The following is a 21,799-nucleotide window of genomic DNA, read 5'->3' as shown; positions in this document are numbered from 1 at the left end:
GATAAATCTTGGTGAGAGAACATTGAAATGTCAAGAGAGAAATCAATCGATCAGAGACCCGAAGAAGGACGCCTGGGTTGGGCCTGGTATTTTTCAACTCGGTCTGTGGATGATAAGTCAGGGCAGCAAGTAAACTTCCCCTTAGCAAGTTTATAGAAAGAAGCAGCAGAGAGAGTCGGCTGCTGGCACCACACCAGTCTGAGAACGCTGCCACGCATAGGGTCGGCCTGGGTTCTTCAGCCGATGGGCTCTCAAGCTAATGCAGGACAGCTGTGGAGGACGAAAAATGACATTGGACTTTGTGGATAATTCCCTCCACCTCTCAAAGTTTTTTTTTTTTTTTTCATTGAAGCCGAGTCCCCCTCAAACTGTTGTTTTCAAACACCTCGAAACCGGGAAAGGTTCTGTGTTTTCATCCAAAGAGGGGGAAAAAGGAAAATTTCACTCCATATAGAAATTTTTCATGAAAATGGTCATTTTGGTCAAACCAACCAAGAAAAAAAACACAAACTTTTCATAAAAAAGTTTAGATGAAAAATATTCCAACCAGCCCTGCCTGGGAGTGCGAGGCGTTTCCTGCTGCCACTGTCTGTGGCTGTGCGTGGCCAGAAGTGCCTGTTCTGTGGAGCCCACGGGATGAGGCAAGGACGGGCATGGGCTCTCTGCCATCAGGACTGCTGAGCTCTGAGCCATGGGAAATCTCTCTCCCACATTGTCCAGGTTTTAAAGGCCAGATTCTCAAATGGGCTAGGAGTTCCCCTCCTTTGATGTGAGTGGCGGCCGGTCTTGGCCTGTTGGGAAGTCCCTCCCTAAAGGTTCCTGTCTTGTCGCTCAGAGACACCCCGCAGCCCAGTCACGCTCTGGGTGACTCACATGGGCAGGTTGCTGGATTTTGAACGGGGGGACGATCGTTCCCACGTTCCAGAAACGCTTTGTATTGGCTTTGTGCCACAGCACGAGGAAACTAAGGGGCTGCCTCAGCCAATAGCTGCTCCGGCCATGTCCAGCGGACGCACTCTGTGCGGGGCACGTTCGGGGTTTTCAAGGCCCGACGGGTCCATCGTGACCATCTAGCCTGAGCTGCTGCCATTGCCCGAGTCAGAGGGGCTCGCGCCATGACTCTCGCCGTGACGTGTGGTGTACCAGAGCCGGGGGCCGAGCGCTGAATTCCAGTTATAGTCGGAGGCCATGGAGCAGGGCAGGAAGGTAGGATGCCGATCTCCCCTCTGGCTGTAGCGGAGCCCAACGGATGTGGGGAGGCCTGGACGGAAGTACAGGGGAGTATCTGAATATGGAGCTAGCGGCTGTTGGTTTAGGGCCCTATTTCTGCAGGTGGGTCATGTGGGGGGTCTGTGGAATCTGCTGCCCTTAAGCCCCCCGCCCCCCGTCGCTGGCCTTCATTTCTGTCTCCCACCTTCCTATCTCTGTTTTGCTCCTTTGTGTCTCCCCAGTTTTTCCCTCCTCTGTATTTCCTGCCTTGTAGCATCTCCAGTCCCGCACTGCCAAAGGCTCCCCTTTTCCCATGCCATTCGCTAGGAGGGTCAGGAATGAAACAGCCAAGGCCAGCATTTAAAGCCGCGTTGGAGCCCAAACTTGGGGGTGAGCTCCCCAGGGCAGGGCATGTAGGGCTGGCTGGTGGGGGAAGAGGGAGCGTGGAAGATGTATTTATCACCTATAATAACCCACGGGGGGGGGAGGACGGGAGACATGAGTGGTTTCATTTTCCGGAGAGGTAGGCAAAAGTTTGGGAATGCAGTTTTAAACCGTCATTGTTATGTTTCAGAGTGAACACCCGATAGGCTGAATGTGGGGGGAGTTCACTTCTCTCTGAGCCATTATTTCAGGCTCTCTGCTGAGTAGCAAGTCAGAAACGGAGCATCCAGCTAAACTCTCCCACTGGGAAGGGAGGGGGCCTAATGGATTAAAGCGAGGGGATGCTGGGAGTCAGGATTCCTGGGTTCTATCCCCCCGAGCTCTGGGAGGGGAGTGAGGTCTAGTGGCTAGAGCAGGGGCGGTGGTGGGGGCTGGGAGTCAGGACTTCTGGGTTCAGTTCCCAGCAGAGGCAGGCAAACTGGAAATAGGCAGATGCCAAACATTCTAGGGTGCCCAGCACTTTCCGCTCTGGAGAGAGGGACACGCGGATTGATCGATTTACCTGTCCGTGGCTCCTGAGCTGGGCAGAGCATATTAGCGAGTGTGTTCTGATTTTCATCCCCTGCCCTTGCAGAACACACGCTGGAAGGAACCCGTCCCCCGACCCCTCATCCCTGTCTTCTCTGCTACACAACAGATCAGGCGCCGATGGCTTTCCACAAAGAATACAGGGAACAGAATGAGCCCCCATCCGCCCGACTCCAGCCCGGGACTCAGCCCGGTAAGGGATGCACTGGGAGCAGGGCGTGGGCTGCAGCGCTAAGGTGTTGCCATGCACAGAACCCGGGATTGGCAGCAAACAGGCCCAGCGTAGGCCCCAGCTCCAGGGGAGAGGAATCTTCGGGGGCATGTGTGTGTGTGTGTCAGAAAACACCAATTGGTTGAAACTGAAACCGCAGAAAAAGAATTTTTAAAATCAGAAAATGTTTGATTCACCCTCCCCACCCCCGACATTGCAACTTTTCTAAATGACAAATTCTGTGTTCCGGTTCTCCGTGACTTCCACTTGGAAATTCCTACTAATCCCAGCAAAGAAACGTTAAAAACATTTTAAATTGAAACAAAACCAAATGTTTTGATTGACCCAAACTGACATTTTTTTCAGATTTTTTTGGTTTTTGAAAATTTAAGATTTTGACTTTTTGTCTCAATTTGGGGCAGGAAAAATTCAGTATCTTGAAAATGTTCCCTGGACTGGAGAACCGTTTGCTGCTCAGTTTTTCTCCTGGGCCCGAGGCTGCTGGCTTAAGGCCCTTGGCATTGTTTCAGTGTGAATTCTTTTTCCTGTTTTCCTGTGTGGCTTGGTCAAAACAATTTTGAGGAGGGAAATAAATGAAGAAATCAATTGGTAATACTAACAACAGCGGTAGCATGGATGCTTCAGTGGTGACCCAGAACATAACTATTATTATTCCTATTATAATAGCACCTGGAGGCCCCCACTGTGATCGGGGGCCCCCTATCATGCTGGACGCTGCACGGGACACATGGTGAGAGACAGCCCCTCCCCAAAGAGCTCACAGTGTAAAAAGAGGAGTGGGAACTAGACACAGAGAGAGGGGCAGTGACTTGCTAAATGTTGCATGTCAGAGTTTAGCACCCAGGTGTCCTGACTCCTAAATCCAGGGCCCTACCCACTAGCCCATACGGCCTCTCGGTAGCAGCTGCTGCCCTCTCTGACCATTCACCGGCTCTCCTGGTCCCAGATCCCAGCAGAGGCGGTTTTATTCCCATCAGCGGCAGAGACAGTTTTCCCAACCCTGTTCTGCTCCGGAGCACAGGACGTGCTGAGTTTGCAATTAAATCTTCTAGATTATGACACTTGTGAAAGTAAATCCTGAAATTTCCCAGGCTCATTTTAACAATTAATTTATTTGACATTACGGGCAGCCAGCATGGGAATCTCCGCTCCGCTCCTGCCTGCAATCACTTAATTAAACGGGGAGAAATTACCCCCTTGCTGTTAATTTAGATGCAAGGAGAGACATGTGGTCCCGGTCTCGCTCTGCTGCCAGTCTCAGCTCCCAAAGCAGTCCCCAGCGCAGCACTCCCTGGGTTTAAGGTAGGAGTCGCTCGCAGAGGCAGCACAGACATTTTAACCAGGGAGCCGTTTGTACCATTTTCCCCACGGCCCTCCCAGAGCTGGCAGACAACCCAGGAGTCCTGGCTGCAAGCCCCACTTTGCTCTAACCACTGGACCCCACACCCCTCTCACAGCTGGGAGAGGCATTCTGTTTCTTTGACCCTCTGCTGCACCCGCTAGACCATGATTCTTTCCCATCTCCTGGCGCTGCTATTTCACAGACAGTTCCAGCGTTGCTAATTCCAGGGCCGTCACCTTTGACACCAAATGGGCTGGTCAGCCCCATGCCCAGAGCTCCAGGCATTCAAACATCCTGGCTGCTTCTAGCCCCTGAGAGCGTTGAACAGATCGATGTCACTTCCTGCCTCACCAGATCCCCCCGGCCCCTCACTGATGCCAGTGGAGTTACCTCTGCTCCTTCAGGCAGCCCGGAATAAATAACCCCCCGGCTGCCCTGAGTGTGGGGAGCTGCCACGCCTCTGTTGAAGTTTCACACGTAAACACACTTGATGGGTGATTTTCCATGGCAAAGGTTTGTTGACTCATATGAGACTCTGGAGCAGTTTTACGGCCGCTCGTATCTTTTGAGCTGGCGAGGGCAGAAGTCTCAGCTTCCCGGTGTTCCACAAACCCCCACTTTCCTTTCCAGCGGCGTTTGGTCTCTGCCTGAGGCATCACGGACACGTTGCTCTAGCAGCGTCCTGTGCAGCTGCTCGCCCCAGTGCAAAGGGGGCAACACTACAGAGCCCCGGCTTGACAGCTAGAAAATGATCAGATTCCGAAAACTGCTGTCAGTTTACAAATAATCCCCAAGTATTGGTAAAAGTTTTCCCCGAAAGTTTTCCCTTTCTAACTTTTTGATGAAAAAACACACAAAAAAACCATTGTCAGGAAGCGAGAACTTTTGTTTTTGTCTAACCCCCTCCTTTTTTTTGACCAGCGCTGATGGCTGCGTTTCATGCCCACGTGGTGCTGCTGTGAATGTCTGCAGAAGGCTGAGGGCTACGGGGAATCGTGATCCATCCCCTGTTGTCCAGTCCCAGCTTCTGTCAGCCAGAGATTTAAGGACACCCAGAGTATGGGGCTGTGTCCCTGACCACCTTGACTAAGAGCCATTGATGGATGTATCCTCCATGATCTCACCTAATGCTTTTTTAAATCCAGTTATACTTTTGACCTTCACAACATCCCCTGGCAATGAGTTCCACAGGTTGTCTGTGCATTGGGTGAAGAATTACTTCCTTATGTTCATTTTAAACCTGCTGCCGGTTAATTTCATTGGGTGATCTCTGGTTCTTGTGTTATGGGAAGGGGTAAATAACACTTTTTCTGCACACCATTCCTGGTTTTATAGACCTCCATCCTCTCCCCTCTTAGAAAAGAGATGACTAAAATGATCAGTCCTGGTCTTTTTAATCTCTCCTCATACGGAAGCTGTTCCACCTCCCTAATCATTTTTGCTGCCCTTCTCAGCACCTTTTCCAATTTTAATGTATCTTTTTTGAGATGGGGCACCCAGAATTGCAGGCAGAATTCAAGGTGTGGGCGTACCATGGATTTATACAATGGCATTATGATATTTTCTGTCTTTTTATATCCCTTTCCCAATGGTTCCTAACAGTCTGTTCCCGTTTTTGACTGCAGCTGCACGCTGAGCAGATGTTTTCAGAGAACTATCCACAGTGACTGCCGGAGCTCTGTCTTGAGTGGTCACAGCTAGTTTCGACCCCATCATGTTGCATGTATACAAAATATTGTGAGGTTCAGGAAATGATGTGAACTGGCCAAATGCGGTAGACAAGAGCCTGAGAGAGACGAAGAAATAAATACGGAGAAAGTCACCAATGGCTGTATAGGGGCAAGAGATAAACTTTTTGTTCTGTGTCTGTACAGCGCCTGGCACAATGGGGTCTGCCAGGGCTCCTAGGTGTTACTGTAACCAATGAGTAATAAGAGACAGATGCTATGTAAGGGGATAGGTAAACCTCAGGGCCTGTCGTGCTGGGTCCTGCAGACACAGAGCGAGAGACACTCCTTGCCCCAAAGAGGTCACAGGCCAAACAGCCACAGGCTGGGAGGGGAAACTGAGGCACATAGTGGGGAAGTGATTTGCCCAAGGTCACAGCAGGCCAGTGCAGAGCTGGGAATAGAACCTAGGTGTCCTGAAAATCCTTGAGGATGCCTTAGTTAACATGCGATGAGAATCTGGTAGGAAAGATGCTGTGAGAAGTGCTAATTAATAAATTCTTCCCCCAATTAGCACCTGTGCAGAAGTTTTCATCTTCAAAGCCCTTTGCGAACATTACCCCGTTTAATCTAGTAAAATGCCTATAATTATGTTCAGACGCAGCCTGTGAAGCCGCGGCGGATTCAGACAGAGCGAGCCAGGGCCGGGGGGAGAGACGGACCATGAGGGTAAGTGGCACCAAATTGGAATATTATCCACATTTCATCACTTGGAGCCTTGCTGACAACCTGCAGTAAACATGATATCTAGTGAATCGCAGCCAGCCAGCTGCCTCCTCCATTTCACTTTTCTCCCCACCCCCCAGTCTCATGGGCATGAAGATTTCCCTTTTGCTCCAGGCGTCTGGGCAGCAGCACCTGGTTTTTTAAACCCTGTCTCATCCGTGGTTATTTATCAGCTCTCTGAGGCTGAGCCCGGGCAGTAGGAAGCACTTAGCCCCGGAGGTGGAGAAACAGGCTCGGCTGACGGAGCCACTCGTCTTGTTATGGGCCCAGGGCTGGCTTGATTCTTGCGGGAGAGAGGCTGGTGCGAAATGTGATGGGTTCTTGATTGAAGTTACAAGTGCTGGCTCCCCGGTGCCGAGACACCGGCCTGGAAATGACATTTCAGTGGCTGCAGGGAGCCCGAGGCGCTGCAGCTCCATCCAATTTATCAGCTGATCAAATGGGTCGCCATGGGGGCAAAAAGCCACTCATGAGCCGCGCTCAATGCATGATACGTGCCCTCCCTCTGTGCAAACCAGGCCCCCCATAGGGCTTACCCATGCACGACAACAGCAGCAAAGCACTTGCACTAGAGGCAAATAGGAGCGGAAGGTTCCCAGGCATGACCGCTCTCCCCGGCAGGCCTTAAAGCCCCCTCCCAGGACAGCATCCCGTGGCACCGTCTCAGCTGGAGGGGCCATGCAGCTCAGTGCACCGTGCAATCCACAGAGCAGGTGAGTCCTACAGCCCCAGCAAGGGAGCCTGGCTCTCCAGCTCATCTTCCGAGCTCTGGCAGGCCTGGTTTTATCCCTAGAGGCCATCTTGGCCAGCGCTGTCATGCGGGTGGCTTTGCCGGCCATCTGGGGTGCCGGCATTGAGCTCCTGCTGCAGCCTCAGCAGGGAGAGAGAAGGCATCTCCCTCACTCCTGATTTCAGAAACCTCTCTCCCTCCTGTGGCCCATGGCCCATGGTCCCTGCACCTCACCGTTACAGAGCGGCAGTCAGGGCCAGTGGCAAAGGCTCTGGACTCAGGACTCCTGGGTTCTGTCCCTGACCCTTTGTTTGGCTTGTCTAAATGCTGTTTGGAACAGGGTCTGTGCAGTGCTTATAGGGTGACTAGATGTCCTGACTTTATAGGGACAGTCCCGAGATTTGAGGCTTTTTCTTATATAGGCTCCTATTACCCCCCCCTCCGCATCCCACACTTGGTCACCCTGAGCGCTCAGCACAAGGGGGGGCCCTGATTTCAGCCAGGGTCTGTGCAGCACCTGGCACAACGGGGCCCCCAATCATGGTTGGGGTCTGTGCAGTGCCCAGCACAACGGGGGCCCTGATCTTGGCCAGGGTCTGTGCAGCACCTGGCACAATGGGGGGCCCTGATCTCAGTTAAGGTTTGTGCAGCGCCCAGTGCGATGCGGCCCCGATCTTGGTTTTACCAAAGCAGAATGGGAGCATCGTGCGCTGGTATAAATGACTTCACAAGGTGGAGGGCAATGCAAAATTGCACCCAGTGTCTCCAGAAAGAAGATCCAGGTTTCTTAGTGTGTTCCCATGCCTCAGACCCACCCAGCAGCTCCACGAACTAGCAAAGCATTCTGGGTATTAGCTTGCACATGAGCACAGCCTGAGTCCCACTTGACCTGCAGCGCTGGGTTTTGAAAGGTCTGTGAGCAGCCCCATGGTCACGTCTCTGTATCTGGCCACACGATGGACCCGGGCAGCGCTGTTCCTAGGACACGGCAGCAGCTGGGAGCAACTGACTATCAAAATAGTTTAGTTCAAGTGGAATAATTAATTTTTGAAGCTGCAGCCCAGAGCGTGGGGACATGTCCATCACACGCAGCCCAGCGCCCGGAGGAAATGTCCGTGATGTTTGGATAAAAAGAAAAGGGACCACTTATTAGCAAAGAGCCCCTGATTACCCAGCAGCTGTTAGCAAACTCTCTGGGTTTAATTACCTGTTTGCTCTGTAGAAACATGCCATAACGGCCTGCTCAGAAGATATTCAACTGCTGCATTGAAATCAAATCACAAATAAAATAAGTGTCCGTGTGGCGCTGCTCTGCAGATAAACCAAAGGTCACGCAGGGGGCCCGGGTTGTTCCAACACCGCACCTTGAGTGACAGGTGCCAATTCCCGTGTGCTGTTCTGTCCTACTGCGCTGATCACAAAGCACCCAGGGCCCTGTCCTGAGCCGCCCTGCACCTTGTGCTGTCACTCCCACTAGTGCACAAGGCTTCCACTAGGATCTCTTGTGGCTAGCACCCACTTTGCACTCGTGGAAATGTCTGCCCAGGGCAGCAGGGAATCAAGCCCTTTACTCCTATACTGGATGAAATTCTCTGGCCTGGGTTACGCAGGAGAGCAGAGCGGATGATCATCTGGCCTTAAACTCTATGCAGAGGGGTATCTATAATTTATACACAAAACTGCACACCGTAAATCCAGTCTCCACACCGCTTACACAGTGCGGACAACCTACACCCTAGCTGAGCTGTAAACACAAGGGACCAAATTCTGCTCATTTGCTCTGGTGTAAATTTGGGTTACTCGACGGATTTGGGAATTACTCTGGATTTATTCCGGTGGAATTGAGTGTCGTGTGAGCTTAGCACCATTCACGACTGCAGATGGGCCTGTGCCGTTCATTTCTCTCCAGCGCTGGCAACTTTCAAATCAAGCTTGGATGTTTTTCTAAAAGCTATGCTCTGGTTCACACAGGAATTAATGCAGGGAAGCCCTACGGCCCATGTTATACAGGAGGGCGGACGAGAGCATAACAGCCCGGTCTGGCTTTATACTCTGTGCAGATGTAAGACCTGGGCAAATAATGAATGAAATGAACGCGCAGAGAGATTATCACGCCCCTCACCAGCCAGCAGCGTGTTCTACCTGCAGAAGAGGATTTCACAGCCCCAGGCAGGAATTTAAATTTACATCTGCAAGCATTTGTGCTAGAAGTGCTTGCAACTTCATCCAATCAGAGAACAGAACTAATACCATGTGACTTAACAGCCCAATCACCGACCTGAGTGCTCAGGCTGGAGAATAAAAAGTTGGAGAAGATTTTCTTAGAATGAACTGGAAATGGCCGGAAATTAGGATCTGCTCATGGCTGGTCTGCAGGCAGCTATGGGCCGCAAATACGTGCTCTAGTGTGAATCTTGCACTCAGCTCAAGCTTCTTGTCTCTGCTTAAAGGCCCCACTAGGCCCCAAAACAATGGGGTACGGCTATCAGGATTTGAGGGACACCCAGCTGCCTTTCTCCTGCAGCAGGAGATCTGCCGCTCTAATGCCACGGTTCCCCTCTCTGGTATTAGACCTGACCAGGCCTGGAGCTAATCTCTCAGAGCAGCGTGGGGCTCTCTTCAAAAGCCTTGGTTTGAAGGCTCCATGTTCCTGAGTTAATCAGGGATCCCTCCTGCCGCTGGGGCTGGCCCCAGGCTGCGGCGAGCCATCCCACCAGGAGGGGAAAATCTGTCCACGGGCCATGGCGCCCCGGGGTGGGATTTACGTTCCTGTGAGCGCTTCAAGGGCGACGCTTTGAGGAGTAAACAGGCACTGAGATGTCAGACTAGGGGTACGTCTACACTGCCGTTGGAGCCAGGTAGACTGCAGCACATAGAGCCAACTGTGTGCTTAGGTGCCCACGTGTCTTTGTGGGGTTCGTCGTTCAAGGGCCTTGCACAATGCGGTTTGTTCTGCATGGGGTTCCAGTTGGCCGTGTGTAACAAGAGCTTCACAAATGCTCATCCCTTAAAGGCACAGACTCCAATTACCCCTCTCCCCCCAGACACAGAGCCCCCTTTGCCTGCAAACTCCTTAAATAGCCTTAGAGAATGACACAGCCTTCAGAAAACCCCTTTGGCAACTGTCTGCCCCAAGAGGGGGTTTTAAGAGGTTTCACGTTCCATTGTCTGTTCGACTAGGGAAAACCCTGGCCACAACCCAGCACCCGGGGTAGCTGCACCAGCGCAAATCCCAGTGCTGACAAGGCAAAGGAGCTGTTTGCACGGGCAGAGTATTTTTATTTGCATTACAGCAGCACGTTGTGGGGCCATCAGAAATCAGGGAACCCCCCCCCCCATTACAGAATCATAGACATGCAGGACTGGAATGGACCTTGCTAGTTTCCTGTCCCGAGGCAGGATTACATATTAGCTAGCCCATCCCTGACAGGTGTGTATCTAACCTGTTCTTAAAAACCTGCGGTGCTGGAGAGTCCACAACCTCCCTAGGGAATTCGTCCCAGTGTTTAGCTACCCGGACAGTTAGGAAATTTTTCCTAATGCCCAACCTAAACCTCCCTTGCTGCAATTTAAGTCCATTGCTTCGTGGCCTGTCCTCAGTGGATAACGAGAACCATTTATCATCCTCCTCTTCATAACATCCTTTTACGTACTCAAAGACTGTTACCATATCCCCGACACACACCCCCCAGTCCCCCCAGTCTTCTCTTCTGCAGACTAAACAAACCCAATTTTTTCAATCTTCCCTCGTAGGGCAATTTTTCTCGACCACCAGTCATTTGTGTTGCTCTTCTCTGGACTTTCTCCAATTTGTCCACATCCTTACCAAAGGGTGGTGCCCAGAACTGGACACAGGACTCCATCTGAGGCCTTATCAGTGCTAAGTAAAGAAGAATTACTTCTCATCTCTTCCTTACAAAACTCCTGCTAATACATCCTAGAATTATGTTTGCTTTTTTTTTCAGCAGTGTTACATTGTTAACTCATATTTAGTTTGTGATCCACGTTGACCGCCAGACCCTCCTCCCTCTGCCTTCATTTCCCAGCTTGTATTTATGCAATTGATTATTTCAGTCCGTAGGCCGGGCCCTGCCCCAAAGAGCTCACAGTCTGAAATAGACACAGGGTGGGAGGAGACAGAAGTTGGAACTTGCCTCAGGTCCCACAGTAGGTCTGCAGCAGAGCCAGAAATAGACCTCAGCTCGCCTGACTCCCAGGCCAACGCTCTACCCACTATCCCATACCAATGCCTCTCACCTGGTACCTCACCTCTCAGAGCAGCGCCACCGAGGAGTTTAAACAAACCTGTGCTCTGTCGCAATTACCCCAGCGGGAGCTGTCCCAGAATAAAACCCCTTTCTCTCGATCTCTGCCACTTCCCATTTCCCTAATCAGCTAATTGAAGAAAAGCAATTAGAGGAAAATGCGATTGTCAGAGAAAATAAATGGAGGCGCCTTTCCCTGTGAATGGCTCTTACTTTGTCATTGAAAAAGTTATGACAGCTGCGTGTCATAAACCGAAATCATTAGCGTGTTAAGCTCAGCCAATAATGATGGTGTAATTTGCCTTCCCCGCATCACGTCAGTTACATTTATGGGGCCTGAATTGCATGCATCATGCCCCATAGATGAAGCAAGGAGGCGTGGAGAGGGGTGGGAGTGGGCGGGAGGAGTTCTTAGTTGCAAAATGAGGCAATGACCAACTCTCAACCCGTACCAAGGGGAAATGAATGTAACACCAGCCACTCCACTTCAGGAGTTTAGAGTGTGCGCCACTTCACTCAATCTGGTTTAGTTAAACGGGCCATGCAAGCCCCTGTGTGAATGGTCTGATTTCAGAATAAGGGTGGTTTATTTCATTTTTAGCTTAAACCTGTTCCAAAGAGCTTTTCTACATGAGAAAGGTGCACCGGTAAAAAATGTAAAACCAAAAAATGTCAGCCAAAATCGTTGGCCTACATCTTCCAAGATGCACCATGACTCACCTCTTGGTGAGCCACCGCAATATATCATGGGAGTACGGTGACCAAACAGCAAGTGTGAAAAATCGGGACGGGGGTGGGAGGTAATAGGAGCCTATATAAAAAAAGACCCCAAAATTGGGACTTTCCCTATAAAATCGGGACATCTGGTCATCCTACATGGGAGTCTCAGGCTGATGTGCATAACGAGTTTTTGTTTTTTTTTACAGGTAGAGTGTTTTGCTTCCCCACCATTGCACATGGCAAGATTTCTGTGCGCTCAGCTGGCAGGTGAGTAACGCTGGGAGCAGCCAGTTCTCCAGAAATCGGCTTGTTGGCAGAACTGGTTGTCACTACGCGCCAGAGTGCTGGGGGCCTGGTTCAAACCCAGTCCCCACTCGCTAGTGGCTGAAAGGCAAGCCCATGTGTTATGCCATTGGCCTTACAGAAGGCCCCTTGCTCCCCGTCAGGATCAGGGCCCTGGTGGGTGTTGCAGATAGAGGAAGGGGAATGGGCTGTCGTGGGACTTTGAGGAGCTGGATTCAGTTCCCAGTTCTCCCAGAGACACTTCCCAGAGCACAGTTCCCATCTGTGAAATGGGGAATTGATTCTTCCTGTGTCTAAATGGTGAGCGTTCAGGGTAAGGATTGTCTGTACAGCACCTGGCACAATGTACCGCCGGCTTGATGGGCGCCGCTAGGTAAATGCTGCGATCACAGAGTGGGGCCATGGCTTGTGACTTCCAGGGAACTCTTTACCCCCTGCTGCCAAGAGAGATGGATAGTTCTCATGAGCGGACGATTCTTTTAAGGTCACAGCTCGCGGTGGGGATGCAAACGAATCGAACCCCTCGCTGCTAACCTCACTCCCCAGTTGTACGCCTCAGGCAAGTAAAATTGAGAGTCTATTGCTGGGGCGTCTCTCCAGCAGGCAGACCAGAAATAATAACAGGACTCCATGTTGCAGTGAGGTGTATTAGAGCGAAATGAGTTAGGGAAAGTTCATTGGCCCCCTGGGTGCTTTACTAATTTTGTAGTGAAAACAATAAAGGAGAAAAAATGTTGTTTGCTGAGGTGAAATTGATTGTAATTGGTTTTGATTGTTGAGTTACCTAATGGAGTCGTGCTCTTCCTTTAAATATTTAGGAGTCTGTCATTAGATAGGTCTGTGTAGCGTCAGGAGGTTTGTGCATTTCAAACGATTTCTTTACCTTAGAAAAGAAAACCTTAGAAGAGATGCTGATGTTTTAGCATGTATAGTATTTCTCATGCCACTGACTCTTCCAGGAGCATTCAGACCTGATAAACTCATTAGCATTGCACTTCTCTGATTTAATTCAGAAACCGTGAACGAATGTGTTAGACATAAACTGCATGTTTCTCTATGCTGTGAATTATCCCGCCTTGACGATGCAGAGGTTAACGCTTGTCAGCTATACGCAGACATTCCTGATGACAGTGGGAACTGAATTAAGGATATTATTTTGACAGCTTGACAGTAAAATCTCTGGCACTGATGTTGCATCTTCATTATAAGTTTCATTCTGAAGCCTCCTGCAAAATTCAAAAACAACCTGGGGGGAGGGGGAAAAACACCCTCCTGCATTCTGGAATAAGATGGATAGCTTTTATCTAGATGCCTGGACCTCAGTTTAACAGTTCCTCTGAAGAATGTCACCTCTCAGGGTGAGGTCTAGTTGTTAGAACGTGGGGCTGGAAATCAGGACTCCTGGGTTCTAGTCACAGAACTGCTGCTGACTTGCTGTCTGTGAACATGGTCAAGTCACCTTTCCTGTCTGAACCTCGCCTGTGAGATGAAGATAGTGGGACGGACCCACCTTTCAATGTTAAGGTCAGAAGGGACAATTCTGACCATCTGGTCTGGCCTCCTGCCTGACATGGGCCAGAGAATTCCATTCCTTGATGCCCACGTCAATCCCATAATTTCAGATTGAGCGAATGAGGAGCTTTTACAAAGATGCTCAAATTTCAGAACTTCCAGCGATGGAGCATCCACCATGACCCTCGGTAACTTGTTCCAATGGCTACTCCCCCTCACTGTTAAAAAGTTACCCCTTATTTCCAGTCTTAGCAGGTCTAGCTTCAACATCCACCCATTGCATCTTGTTCTCTCTTTGTCTGGAAAACTAAAGAGCCATCTACTGTCTTCTCACCATGTAGATACTTACAGACCATGGTCAAGTTGCTTCTTAACCTTCCCCGATAAACTAAATAGATTGAGCTTTTTCAATCTCTCACCACAAGGCAGATTTTCCAGACCACGAATTATCCTTGTAGCTCTTTCCTGAACCTTTTCCATGAGAGGTAAAGCTAGCTCCCTACTCCTGCTCAGTATGGCCGTGTCTAGACACATACACTGAGTTCACTCTCTTAGCTAGTGTTGGACGGTGGGCTCATGTTCGGCTGCTTTCCACCCATGGCCCCTAAATCCTTTACAGAATCACTAATACAGACTCACACGGCTACAGAATCACTGCTTTCCTGGATAGAGTCTTCATCTCGTATGGCCAACATTCTTGATTGCTGGATAGCGTTTGGCAGCATCGAATGCCCCTTTTGTAAAGTGGTTTAAGACCTTGGCTGAAGGGTGCTAAATAAGTGCAAAATTTATACTCTTCTCCCCCTCCCCCCGCCATCTTCAGCATCAACACTGAGCATCAACCACCCCGAGCCCGGTCATCCATGTCACCGGGAACCCAGTGGTGTATTCGATATCCCAATTGTGACCAAGCAGAGCCCTTTAGGAACCGTAGTCTGGCTAATGCAGATCATAGCCGCTCATAATGATTTGCCACTCACCATAATTGTTACCTGTGCGCTTGCCTGTGCCTGTCACTTTCCAACCCTTTGAACGGCCCCCAGACAAAGTGACTCCTGCTGGGGTGGAAGTTTAGCAGAATATTAACTTCTTCTTTTTTTTCCGTGGTACCTGCAGAAATAAATTCTTTAATACTTTGAGGTGACTGGGCTCCATTGTTCATGGCTGCATCCTGCTGTGGGAATGAAAACCTGGACTTTAAGTGCTGTTTAGTCAAGAGTTTTTTCAGCTCTTAAAATCCCATTTTCTTGCTGTGTCCCAGAGGAAATGCATGCAGTAGGGGTGGTTTAGGATTGCTGTGGCTAATGGGGTTTCTCTGGTCTGTGACAATCCCTATACCGTTTCTGTGAAAACCTCAGTGACATGACAGAACTCCACGTAATGCTTGGAAATACAATGAATAGCAGGTGCTAAGTGATTTATGGAAATTGTTTTTTAAAAAGAAATGGCGCGGCAAGTTACAACACAATGTAGAGATGGGAAATGAAAGCTTTTCAAATAATCCAGTCGCACAGCCCCATTTATAAAGCTCACGCGCTCGTGTATCTGTCTCCGAATCCTGGCGTGATAATCCAGCTCACATTAGTTTATTAATAAAAAATCAATTCTGGTGAATTATTTACTGAGCACTAGTTAAATATGCATGAATGTTCCCTTAGAGTAAAATATTCCCCAAATGCCTTTGGCTGTGAGCCTTATGGAAAGTCACTTTAAATCCTGGATTGTAAAGGTCTGCAGTGGATTTTTTTTAAAATGTGTGAGAACCTGCTCTTGGGTATCCCAGGACACCCCACTTCAAAATAGGAGCCGGGGTTTTGGTGCAAAGTAACATGTGTTTATCTTCTCCTACCAAAGACTTCAAACTGACCCCTGCAAGTTCTGCCAGAACCCACAGTCCTAGGGCACAAAGTGAGGCACTTCACCAACAAGTGGAAAGGAAGGTTTTGTAAAGTGGAGCTATAAGAACCAAAGGGCCTAAGGGATAAACTCCTGGGATTGTGCCCAGAAAGCTGTGGGTTCACCGCTCTGCTTGGCCACAAACTCCCGGTGTGACCTTGGGCAGGTCCCAGTGTCTCTTCGGCCCCAATTCCCATCTGTAACTTGGGGAGACTGATCCTTTGGGGCAGGGACTGGCTCTCGCTCTGTGTCCATGCAGCACAAGGCAGGATGGGGCCCTGATCTGGGTCAGGGTCTGTGTAGCGCCCGGTATAGGGTTGTCAACTTTCTGATTGTCGAAAACTGAACACCCTTGCCCCGCCCCTTTCCCACCCCTTCTCTGAGGCCCCACCCCTGCTCACTCCACCCCCCCCCCGTCACTCGCTCTCCCCCACTCTCACTCAGTCACTCATTTTCACCAGGCTGGGGCAGGGGCTTGGGGTGCAGGAGGGGGTGAGGGCTCCAGCTGGGGGTGCGGGCTCTGGGGTGGGGCTGGGGATGAGGGGTTTAGGATGCAGGAGAGGGCTCTGGGCTGGGGCCGAGGGGTTCGGAGTGCAGGAGGGGGCTCAGGGCTGTGGGAGGAGATGCGGAGTGTGGGCTTTGGGTGCAGGAGGGGGCTCAGAGCTAGGGCAGGGGGTTGGGGTGTAGGAGGGAGTGCAGGCTGTGTGCTCCACAAGGGAGCTTGGGTGCCGGAGGGGGCTCAAGGCTGGGGGGTGAGGGCTCCGGCCTGGGGTGCGGGCTCTGGTGTGGGGCTGGGGATGAGGGGTTTGGAGTGCGGGAGGGGGTGCAGGATGTGGGCTGTGGGTGGGTAATTTGGGTACGGGAGGAGGCTCAGGGTGGGGGCAGGGGGTTGGGGCATGGAAGGGATTTTGGGGTGTGGACTCCGGGCAGCGCTTACTTCAGGCGGCTCGTGGAAGCAGCCAGCATCTCCCTCTGGCTGGCTCCTCGGCAGAGGCATGGCCATGGGGTCTCTGCGTGCCGCTCCTGCCCACAGGCGATGCCCCTGCCCACAGGCGATGCCCCCGCTGCTCCCGTTGGCCACGGTTCCTGGCCAATGGGAGCTGCAGAGTTGGTGCTCAGGGCGGGGGCAGCACGCGGAGCCTCCTAGCCGCCCTCCAACCTTAGGGACATGTCACCACTTCTGGGAGCCATATGGAGCTGGGAAGGGATGGGAGCCTGCCTTAGCCCCGCTGCGCTGCTGACTGGACTTTTAACAGCCTGGTTAGCAGTACTGATTGGAGCCACCAGTTTCTCTTTTTGACCTGGTATTCTGGTCGAAAACCAGACGCCTGGCAACTCTAACTCAGCACAATGGGGCTCTGATCTCGGTTGGGGTCTGGGCAGCGCCCGGCGTGACGGGGCCCTGATCTTGGTTGGGGTCTGGGCAGTGCCCGGCACGACGGGGTGGCAGGTCTGGGGGTGGGGGTGAGGGTGGGCTGGAGGGTGCCCAGGGAAAATGCCGAGGTTATTTTTGTAGCAAAGCAGACCAACTGGTGACTGACTTCTTCAATATCTCGGATAGAGCCCCAGCTATTCCCGAGGGCCAGCACTTTAAATAATTATTCTACACTACAAATAAGTCGTAAATGAGAGGAACAGAGTAGAATTTAATTATATCAATTAAATACAGTCTATTGTGGTGCTGAAAACAAGACACAGCGGTTTAGCTGCATTATTATTATTATTTTTAAATAACTTGGGAGTAGCCTTGATTTGCGTATTTGGCCATAAACATCCTGCCTGCATTGTTCCCCGCAGCGGGAGAATTCTGCGACCGGCGGCAAGGGCTCCGCCACGCGCTCACCCGGGAGAGAGCGGCGCTCAGGAATGAGAAATAGCCTCGTTCATTGCACAGAACTGCCTCGCTAGCCTCCAGCTCTCGTTACCGAGGAGTCTCACACACTGTTAATCTATTGAGCCTCATGGCACCCATCGCAGTCAGGGCCATGCGAATAGCTCCAGATCCCAGAGGGGAAACTGAGGCCAAGAGAGACACAAAGGGCAACATTTTCCAAAGCACCTACGTGACTTAGGAGCCAAGATCCCATTTTAAAAAGAGACTTCGGGGCCTTTGACCATTTTACCCTAAGGGCTAGATGCACAGAGGCGACTTAGACTCAGACACTGTTCAAAAGGCGCTCCCCGTTCTGAACCTCCTGCAGCAACGGCCGGGCCGCCCAGAGCCGGCAGTGAGCTCTGGGGAGCCTTTGCCCACGGCCCGCTTTGGGAACCCCAGGGATTGTATGCAGGAGACGTAGAAGGGGCATACGTTTACAGACTGCAGCTGAGCACCCAGGCCTAAGGAAATGCACGCAAAGCCCTTGAAGCCCTCTGGGATGAATCCGCAGAGCCTGGCAGCCGTTCATACTTGGCACAGTGATTCGGCCACATAATTTATTTCTTTGCAATTATCTTCTCGCTTTATACAAGAGAGAGAAGAGGGGCTAGGGAAGGGCTGAGTCTGAAGAGGGCTCGGTGAAATAAACCGTTTCTTAAATATGGATCCGTAAGAGAACATTAAAATCAGCCACGAGCAGGGAATTTAAAGTAATCAAATTTTTATGAGCTTGAATCCCATGAATTTCAATCTGGTGCCGTTTTCAGATCGTCTGGCTCTGGCACTTTGGATTTATCCTTCTGAGCAGTAGAACTAGCAATGGGCGAGTGAAAAAATGCAGTTTCTTTTCTCAAGCAGTCCTCTGTGATCCCTGTGGTGTATTTTTCTGCAGGTCTGTTCCTCTAATGAGAGCTGCTGAAAGTCAGGGCTGGGGATTTAACTTGCTTTTAAACTAATATCAACATCTGTCAGTGGCAGCTTTAAGAAACTAAGGGCAACATAAGGAATTAATAACGATCTCGGCCTGTCCATTTAAACTAATGCGCTTTGGCAAGTGAGCCTGGCTTAGACTACTACTTTAAAGAGCCAGATCTCTCGCTGGTATAAATTGACAGGGCCCTGTTAATGTTGACGGAGCGGTGTCAGTTTACTCCAGACGGGGATTTGGCATGTGCTTGTGGAATTCACTGACATACAGGGCTGAATTCTGTGCTTAGCCACACAATGCAAACACCGTCTGGTTTTTTTAATTTCATTTTTGCCAGAAGCTGGGAATTGGCCACCGCTGGAAGACAGGATACTGGGCTAGATGGACCTTTGGTCTGGCCCAGTGTGGACATTCTTATGTCCCCATTGCAGGTGTGATTCTATTATGAAGTGGATTCATTTGGGATTGGCATTAGGTGGGAGGCCAGGTACCGAGGAGATGAAAGGCCTGGTCACCCCTTGCTGGTGCTGATTAGCAACCTCCCCCCACCCTAGGGTGACCAGATGTCCCGATTTTATAGGGACAGTCCCGATTTTTGGGTCTTTTACTTATATAGGCTCCTATTACCCCCCACCCCGTCCCGATTTTTCACATTTGCTGTCTGGTCACCCTACCCCACCCCCAGAGGGAGCATGGAATTGTTCCATTAGAGTGTTTTATTTCCAAAGAATGACTTGCATTGATCGCAGAGCAGAGACTGGCCAGGCCTGAGCAATCAATGGAATGATTAAATATGCGCCAGGACATATGCGAGCGTGTGTGAACACACGCGCACACCACAAACCACACACCCTTCCCCCACTGAGCAATGGCATGAGGGTTCTAGGGAAACACGCACAATTACAGCTACACCTGCGGGTGCGAATGCACACATACAGAGTGCACATGGATGTGCATACATGGCTTCCCACACTGGGAGCATGCACATGCGTGTTTGTGCATGTGCACACACACACACACCACTGGATGAGCACAGAGATGCACACACACAAAATGGTGTATCTGTGCACAAGCATGCCCAGATGTTCGCACAGACTGACGTGCAAAGCTACATGTGCACACACACGCAGGTGAACATATACACCTATATACACACACACACACGGGGGTGAACATATACACCTATATATATACACACACACACAAACACACACACGGATGTTCACTAGTTGCCCACATGCACCCCATGCCCCCACCTCCCACAGGAAAGTGGTAGCCGGGCCTCAGGTGCACCCCTCCCCACTTTGATGTAAGCAAATCCCAACACAAATCCACCCAGATCCCTTTGCTTCAGTTTTGTACCGTGGTGCATTTGCACGCACTCCAGCCGTGTGAGCTCAAGACAAGCTTCTGCCCTAAGCACAGCTTCAGTGCGCTGCCCGTCTCCTCATAGGCCCAGGGCGGCAGACTTGGCCAGGCTGCGGGGCGTGGACCAAGTCTGAGTGAGTGGCATTGCGACCCGGTGCACGGGGCTTCAGGGCCACTCAAACTTGGCCTGGCTGCTCCTTTGTCATGACAAAGGGGCAGCCACCCCCCTGGACAGCTGCCTAGTTTGCCTATAGCCAGGACCGGCTGCACTGCAGTGCTCCTGCAGCTGACGCGCTCCGGCTGCAGTCAGAGAAAAGCCATTGCACTGCAGTGCTCCTGCCGCTGCCGCGCTCTGGTCAAGACACTCAGAGTTATTAATTCAAACCTTTATTTGAGCCAGAAGCGTAGCTTGCAGCTACAATTACTGTACAAGCAACAAATGACAGGTAGGCAGAAAAAGACAATGGCCAGTTCCCGTCTCCTGGGGCGTGTGTGTAACCCTCACACCTCCTGGGTGTGGTGTCTGTCCCACCGAGTGGCACCGAGACCACTTAGAGAGACAGATTAACGAGTCTGCTCTACACCTTAGTTAAGGGCCGTATGGCTTTTAGCTCATGCTGTAGGGGCTCATGTATTAAGCTCCAGAAGTCCCAGGTTCGATCCTGCCCACCTGCGACCGGGGTCTGTCAGTGTTACATAAACAGATCACAATTAATTCCTTCTACGATGCTCCAACTGCTCCCTTACATTCTAGCACAATGCCTAGCATAGACCCATCCAAATGATATAATCATAACGTGCTTCCAGTCGGCAATAAGCAGCGTGTGTCCTATATCGCTCACACTATATATATGTTCATGCCTCAGTTTACACAACTGTTCCTGTCTGCTCTCCTTTCATGGTAGTCTATCGCTTTGCTGAGTGGCTCATTTCCATTGATCATGTGCTGAGCATGATCTACTCCTAAGGCACTGCAGGGACTTTCCTGGTTTTCCTTAGTCGCCTTTTGGCATATGTCTGCTGTACTGATAGCCTCCACGTCTCTAGGGAATATCCTCTGTGGGCGAAACATCGCTTTGTCCTGCACAGCGGCTGGAAGCATCGCAGAGTGAGTTTACATAAGGACAAGTCAGCAAGGGAACAGCCGTGCCCGCCAAAGCCAGCCAGCCAGCCTGGCCCATCCAGACTAAGAGACTATACCTGACCTTGGCTCACACTGCTTCCACCGCCAGCGCTTTCCATTTGCTAGGCAGCATCGGCTGTGGAAAATAACCAGGAGGGCTTTTTTTGCTTTGTTGCAGCAGGTGGCAGGGTCTGGTATTGCCGTAGGGCTGGGAAATGCCACAGAAAACGTAGGGTATGTCACCCGGGCACTCACAGGGGGTGAGTGCAGCTGGTAGCACTGTACCTGACCTGGCTTCAATCCAGGGCTTAATTTGTAATGAAAGAGGTGCCACAGCTTAAGCACTGTTTTTACATTCACAACGGATGCAGCAATCCTAGAGATACCGGGGCTTTGAACCGCCAGGCCCTGCGGTGCTGGGCTCTGAACCGCCAGGCCCGGAGGTGCCGGGCTCTGAACCGCCAGGCCCAGAGGTGCCGGGGCTCTGAACTGCCAGGCCCGGGGGTGCCGGGCTCTGAACCGCCAGACCCCGCGGTGCCGGGGCTCTGAACTGCCAGGCCCGGGGGTGCCGGGCTCTGAACCGCCAGGCCCGGGGGTGCTGGGGCTCTGAACCGCCAGGCCCAGAGGTGCCGGGCTCTGAACCGCCAGGCCCAGAGGTGCTGGGGCTCTGAACCGCCAGGCCCGGAGGTGCCGGGGCTCTGAACCGCCAGGCCCGGGGGTGCTGGGCTCTGAACCGCCAGGCCCGGAGATACCGGGGCTCTGAACCGCCAGGCCCAGAGGTGCTGGGGCTCTGAACCGCCAGGCCCAGAGGTGCCGGGCTCTGAACTGCCAGGCCTGGAGGTGCCGGGCTCTGAACCGCCAGGCCCGGAG

The 21,799-nt window shown here is 51.4% G+C and overlaps 1 long non-coding RNA gene across 1 annotated transcript; it reads left to right on the top strand.

Moving 5' to 3' along the window:
• Window positions 1-360: 360 nt before the first annotated feature.
• LOC117889062 lies at window positions 361-6,161 on the top strand. Its single transcript, XR_004648403.1, has 3 exons — window positions 361-1,206; window positions 2,228-2,374; window positions 6,081-6,161. It is a non-coding gene; the product is annotated as an uncharacterized LOC117889062 (long non-coding RNA).
• The last annotated feature ends 15,638 nt before the right edge of the window (window positions 6,162-21,799 follow it).

The sequence above is a fragment of the Trachemys scripta genome, chromosome 16, assembly GCF_013100865.1.
Source record: "Trachemys scripta elegans isolate TJP31775 chromosome 16, CAS_Tse_1.0, whole genome shotgun sequence".
In the NCBI taxonomy this organism is placed as follows: Eukaryota; Metazoa; Chordata; order Testudines; family Emydidae; genus Trachemys; species Trachemys scripta.
This window is presented reverse-complemented; position numbering and strand designations above follow the sequence as displayed.